Source organism: Cebus imitator, unplaced genomic scaffold (genome assembly GCF_001604975.1).
Source record: "Cebus imitator isolate Cc_AM_T3 unplaced genomic scaffold, Cebus_imitator-1.0 Scaffold19, whole genome shotgun sequence".
NCBI classification, from domain to species: domain Eukaryota; kingdom Metazoa; phylum Chordata; class Mammalia; order Primates; family Cebidae; genus Cebus; species Cebus imitator.
In genome coordinates, this window is record NW_016107334.1 from 8,798,160 (window position 1) to 8,805,626 (window position 7,467).

A 7,467-nucleotide genomic window follows, 5' to 3' on the forward strand; every position below is an offset into this window, starting at 1 on the left:
TGGGTAACAAGAGTGAAACTCCGTCTCAAAAAAAAATAAATAAATAAAAAATAAAAAATAAAATAAAATAAAATTTAGAGGCTGCACACGGTGGCCCACGCCTGTAATCCCAGCACTCTGGGAGGTTTAGATGAGCAGATCATCTGAAATCAGGAGTTCGAGACCAGCCTGGTCAACATGGTGAAACCCCGTCTCTACTAAAAATACAATAATTAGCCGGGCGTGGTGGCACGCACCTGTAATTCCAGCTAGTCGGGAGGCTGAGGCAGGAAAATCTCTTGAACCCAAGAGCCAGAGTGCTGCAGTGAGCTGAGATCACTACAATCCAGCCTGGCAACACAGTAAGACTCCATATCAAAAAAGAAATAAAATTTAGAGATGAAATAGAAGTTCCTTTCCCATGGTTTTATCCTCCTCCTGCCCACTACTGAGAAAACTATTATCATTTTTTGGTATGTATTTTTCTGAGTTGCATTTTATATTTCTGCTGCATATAATCCTTAGTATTGTTTGTTTTTTTTTTACTTTACATGTTCTGAACCTTGCTATTTAAACTTAATATTATGTTTTCAAGATCTATCCATGTTGACAAAGATCTAGTTTATTTGCCTTAGTTATTATATACTATCCCATGATGTGAATATATCAGGTTTTCCTTATCCACTGCCAAGTGAGGGACTTTCAGAGTTTCCCTACCCAGCTCTTTGCTATAACAAACAATGTTGAAATGTATATCCTTATTACAACTCAGGTTACTTTTTGTATAAATTACCTAACACACAATTGGTAAATAGGGAAAGGATATTAGAACAGGGAAGTCATGGTCACTTACACATGATTTTCCACAACATGTTACTGTTTTAAAACAATTAAAAGAGAAAGTTTTAGCAAGGAATAAAGACCTGGAGCTGAAAATCTACTAAAATGTCTTCCTTCAGAGCAAATAGTTACAGCATTAGTGGCTTCGAGGAGCACTGTTTTCCACAGCGCTATTAAGCTATATGGTGATGCTGTGGGTGCAGAAGAAAAACATTAAGAAATTGGGAGCATTTCAGCCAGGTGTGGTGGCTCACACCCATAATCCCAGCACGCTGGGAGGCTGAGGTGGGTGAATCATTTGAGGTTAGGCATTCAAGACCAGCCTGGCCAACATGGTGAAACCCCGTCTCTACTAAAAATACAAAAATTAGCTGCCTGTGGCGGTGGGCACCTGTAATCCCAGCTACTCAGGAGGCTGAGGCAGTAGAATTGCTTGAACCTGGGAGATGGAGGTTGCAGGGAGCTGAGATCGCGCCACTGCACTCCAGCCTGGGCGACAGAGCGAGACCCTGTCTCAAAAACAAACAAAAAACAGAAATTGGAAGCATTTCTCCTTGTATTAAAACAATGGACCTTAAACAATACAGTCCTGGGGCCATATTTTTAATTTTGATGAAAACGTTCTCTACCTACCTGCCCTGGAAGGAGGCACCTTGGGTTAAAGCCTGCAAAGCACAGGCACCTGGGATGCTGGGGACAGTGCCAGCATGGGACGAACTCTGTTTGTGTCATAATTTTTAAAACGTTGTAGTTTTTGTTAGTGCTTGGGTGACAAAGTTCTATAGGTTTTGAGCAGTGTGCCCCAACTGTATTTCCCCCATACACTTGTCAATTTTAGTGGAGGACATTGGACTTGCTTCCTTAAGCACAGGTGGAAGTTTCTCTAGGGTGTATGCCAAGCAGTGGAATTGCCGGGTCACAGGGGATGCATGTTTTCAACTGTTCTAGGCTTGTTTGTTTGTTTGTTTGTTTTTTCAAATTATTCTTCTAAGTGGTTTTACCATTTACGCTCCCACCAAGAGATGAGAGCCTTTATTTCCCTGCTTTCACATTAATACCTGATGTCATCAGATCTTTTCATTTTGACTGATGTCTTGGATATAAAATGACTTCTCGTGGTGGTTTTAATTTGTATTCCCCCAGTTGCTAGTGAAGCTGAGTGTATTTTTATATGCTTACTGGCCATTCCAGTTTTCTCTTCTGGGTATTACTAGTTCAACCCTTTGTCATTTTTTAAGCTGAATTGTTTGTCTTTTTCTTATTGATTTGGAATTATTTATGCATTCTAGATATAAACCCTTTGCCTATTAAATTTCTACTTTTATGTTCTCCTCACAATGTCCCACTTGCCGTATAAGCCCATTTAGAAAAATACATCTACTCTGCTATAAAACACACTGGGTTGCTTTTTTTTTTTTTTTTTTTTTTTTTTTGAATATATTCTAGGTACTTGTGGTTTTAGATTATGTAAATAGGCAGTATACTAGAAAAGTTTGAAACTCAGATTTTTATAGAGATTCTTGTTTCTCTACCCATACTTGACCCATTCTTCTATTTATAGAGACTTCTTTTTGTACACAAGATTTTTTAAAGCAGACACAAAGGAATATCCCCTGTCCTGACAACTGTTGGCCAGACATCTTTTGTCAGATTAATAAGAAAAAGATTGTTTTGGAAAAAATTAGGGAAGGTTAAACTTCATATTTGAATTGGATCCTTCGTAGATGTCTTAAGCCCAAGAGAAAACAATATGCTTTATGAAGTTCCATGATTCTCATTTTTAAAATATTCAACCCATACGCAACCAATCATCCTTTTCTGACAAGTTACCTAAGAAATTTTTCTTTAAACTGAACAGTATTGAATGTCAGACTAAATTTTTAAAGTGACATTCTGATTATAAAGAAAAGAGGAATTCCTAAATGAAAATACTTGGGAGTTTGCCTGCTGAAAATTTAGCTTGTGGAAATGTGAGAAAAAGATCTAAACGTTGGCAAAAGATTGCAATAAAGTAAATGATGTGGTTTTCTCAGGGGTGATTTTGCAACTTGAAACATTCCAAAAAGAGTTACTGATCACAAAGTTTCTTTTAGCTTCTAGCCCTGAAATGCTTGGCATACATAAAGCTCTTACAGATATTTGGATAAATTAAATTTATATTGACATTTTCTAAAAGTTGGCCTAAGTTTCTAGCTTGTGTGGGTATGTGTAAAACAGAGAACATTTTGAGGCATTCAATTTTACAACTGATAGATGCTGACATGAACCTGCCCCTTTCTACACTATATTCTTGAAAGATGAATCACAATGAAATTTTAAAAATGGATTTTTTTCTCATAAAAAGCAGAAGTTTCTCAAAAAGTTAATTGTAGAAATATCATATGATGCAAAAACTCCACTCCTAGGTATACACCTAAAAGAATTAAAAGTAGGGACTCAGATACCTATACATCTGTGCTCATTATAGCATTATTCAATAGCTGAAAGGCAGAAAAGCCCACATGCCCTTCCACAGGTGAACAGATAAATAAAATATGATATATTTATACCATGATTCATCCTTTAAAAATAAAATTTTGATACACGCTATAACATGGACGAACATAGAAAATATTATAGGTGTAATAAACCAGACACAAAAGAAAAAATGTGGCATGATTATCCTTATATATCTAGAATAAGCAAATTCATAGAAACAGAAGGTAGGTTAGAGGTAATCAAGGACCATAGAGAGGGTGGGGGAAATCAGGAATTATTGTTTCATGGGTCCAGAGTTTCTCTTTGGGGAAAATGAAAAAGTTTAGAAATAAATAGTGGTGATGGTTGAACAACATTATGAATATAATTAATACCACCAAATTGTATTCTTAAATATAGCTTAAATGGCAAAATTTGTACTATATGTCTTTTACTATAATAAACAATTTTAAACGAGGTTTCTTCAAACTCCTCCTCCAATAAAGCAGCAAATACTCCTTGAAGAAAGCTAGGAAAACTTTAAAAAGTAAAATGAAATTAAAGCCACCTGTTCTTCCACCAAGTAGTGATAACATGGATTAATGTGTTGTACAATTTGCTCTTCTGACCAATAGTATAGATATATGCAGATACACACACACACACACACGCGCGCACACACACACGCGCACACACACACGCACAGCCTTATGCTGAGCCTGCTTTTCTCTGTATATTGTAAGAATCAATCAGTAGAATTCAATCTTATCCACGAGCCTTAATTTATTTAAACCTATCAACTATTGTTGGATATGTAAAATATTTTCCATTTTTTCTCAATTTTAAATAATTTTGTAGTGACCATCCTTGTACAAACATTTTATGAGTATTTGGTAATTTCCTTAGGACAAATTAAAGTAAAATTGCTGAATCAAAGAATATGAATTTTTTTAAATCCCTTAATGTATATGTTTTTTAAAATCCCTTAATGTATACTATTGATTTACACTACAGGAAGTTTTGTTATTTACATTTCAGCAGCCAAATATGAGATTTTATTGCATCCTCATTAACACTGAGTATTATATCTTATAAAAGTCTCTGAAATTGATCAGAATAAATTCCATAAAAATATGACATTGGACCAATGATAGTATTGGTATAGAAAGGAAAAAAGATGAACTTTTATAGATTAAAAGTGGATGGAAGAAATCAATAGCAATTTGTCCCACGCGAATTTTGAGCCGTTCTCTAACATTATTATCTGTACTGAGATGCTCTTAGGGTTCACCTTGCCCAGGGAGTTACATTTGCCATCCTTAGCCATCCAAGCCTTCCCCAAGTCACATGCAGAAGCGTGCACAGCTCTTTCCCACCTCCTAATTTTGGCTACTGTCATTCTCTTTGCTACTAAATACTTTTGCACTTCCTCAAGTACAAACCCATTCAATCCTCCACATCTATCTAATTAAATGCTGTGGGCCAGAGGTCAGCAGTTTGGGGCCATGGGGAAGAAGAAACATCATAGGTGCAAATTCAACCCACAAATGGTCAGGAGTGGTGAGCTCCTTCTAAAATAGGTTTTGAGGAGAGCCTGGGGATTGCCAAAGGCACCGAATCTTTTGAAACAAGCGGGAGGCAGGGGCGAGGATGCTGGGACCTGGGAGGAAGCAAGCTGGGAGTGAATGGGGGAGGGGCAAGGAGCGCGGCTGATGCACCAGAGTGAAGTTTTGTACCTTACATGAGTAGGTGAGCCTGGCTTGGGAGTGGGGACAGGGAAGCAGCGTGGGATGGACAGACAGCCCCACTGCCTGGAGCACAGTACCTTTTATACTGAGTGCGTAATTCTTGAAGAGCGCTCAGATCTTCAAATATAAAAAATGTAGTCTTCAGGTATTGTGAAAGAATAACGTGTTTGTACAGCGCCTTATCATTTATGTATGTTATCTAGTTAAAAAAATGTTTGAGTCTTAGAACTAATGTGTAATGTGTAAACTGTCATGATTATTACCCTTATTTATTTATTTACTTATTTATTTATTTATTATTTTTTGAGGCAGGGTCTTGCTCTGTCGCCCAGGTTGGAGTGCAGCTGCAGCGGCGCCATCACGGCTCACTGCAACCTCTGCCTCCCGGGTTCAAGTGACTCTCGTGTCTCAGCTTCCTGAGTAGCTGGGATTACCGGCGCGGCACTGCACTCGGCTAATTTTTTTTGCATTTTTAGTAGAGACGGGATTTTGCCATGTTGGCCAGGATGATCTCCAACACCTGGCCTCAAGCAATCCACCCGCCTTGGCCTCCAAAGTGGTACGATTCGAGGCGTGAGCCACCGTGCCGGACCTATTAACCCATTTTGTATGTGAAGACTCTCAGGTCTGGGAAAACTGGACAAAGCAGAAACTCACGCCAAAACTTCTGTCCCCGTGTCCAGAGAGCTCTCCATGACAGCCCAAGCTGATTTTCCAAGAATGTGACCACTCTTTGTCAGATTTGCAACTTTTCTGATATTAAGACATCAGGTCAAAGTGCAAAGTTCAGAGAGAACTAAAGGGCTTGCATTCAAACAATTCTTCTGAAAATATAAGAAAGGGCTTTGTGTGCCCTTTTGAAAGTTAGGGATTAAAACATACGTAGAGACACTGTATGTGGATGTTGTGGATGCTCTAAAGATGAAAACGTGAATGGCATCTTAATAATAAGAGGCTTAGAGCACATTTTAACAGCAAATGGTTTCAGATAAATGCTCTTAAAGGATACACATACATCACTTATATGGATTGATTTATTTACTGTTGTCTAGTCCATCATTTGAATTTATTACATTCCTTTCTAATTATTTTAGTATTTTTGTTTTGTTTGGTTATTTATCAATGATCTATAGGATCATTGAGCAACATTGATCTATAGGAGCAACATTGGATTAGGCTGTGCCATGGCCATATAGGGTCGAAACTCACGTGGCCCTCTCCGAAAAAATCTCCTTTGGCTGAGCGTGGAAGGATCTCTGGCCCCAAAGACCCTCTCCTCCTTCTCCGTGTGTTCCTAGAATCATGCGCCCGCGCGCACACACACATAGTCACATGCACACTCTTAACATCAATAAGAAGGAAGTGGAAGAATGGTGCTGTTTTTGATGGAAATATGTTTGTTTTACTTCTCAAAATATTGTAAAGATATTTACCCAATATTATATTAATTGATACCAGAAAAAAACAATACAGACATCGGTACATTATAAACACCAATAAGTCTGTAGATTTGTCTTTAAGTTGCTTAAATAACTCACAATTCTTCTTTGAGCATTTTTTGCTGCAGGAAAATGATCCCCAGGAAATGACAAAGATCCCAGATCTGAAATAACTTTCTTCTGCTTTACTCCCTACTACTTACTCTAGTAGGGGATCTTGCTAAGGTGAGGTTTGAAAAATGCATACCCAAAAGCACTTTATTCTTACATTACTTGGAGATTAAGTGTTCATCCTTTCTTTTTCTAGTCTTAAGCCCAAGGTTTTAATTTTATTTTTTAGTAAACCAGTTTAAAAATAATATTCGCCTTCTTTGATGAAACTGTTCATTTCTATTACTTTAAGCCTTTCTTCTGATTTTTAGCCCTATACTAGTGGATTTTACACCACTATTATCCATAGTTTTACACATTTTCCTACACTTTTGTTATCTCCTTTTTCCACTTTTTTTTTTTAAACATGTTTTTCAATGTATTTGCAATGATCTTTAAATTGTTTTTGTCCTGGTAAGGAGTTAGTTTTAAATTTTCTTTAGCAGAATTATTCTTTGATCAAACAAAATCATGCATAGCATGGCGGGTGCCCACCCTGCCCTACATAACCACTGTGGAAGTTGATTTTAACATTTACAACTATTTTTGTACTAAATTGCTATTCAACTGCTTTCAGCATTTGAAATTTTAAACAATACCATTATAAGCATCTTTGTATATAATTTAAAAACCAATTTCATTAGGATAAATTCTGAGAGGTGAATTTTTCTGGGTGGAACTTTTATGTGTGTGTGTCATATGAATCATCACATTTCCTTCCAGAAGAGATGAACCAATTTTTATTGCCATCATCAAAATATAAGTCCTTTTTTTCCCCCAAAGCCCAGCTACCAATGAGTTTTATCATTTTCTTTCCTTTAATTTCATGGCTGTGAAATGAAAACACATTGATT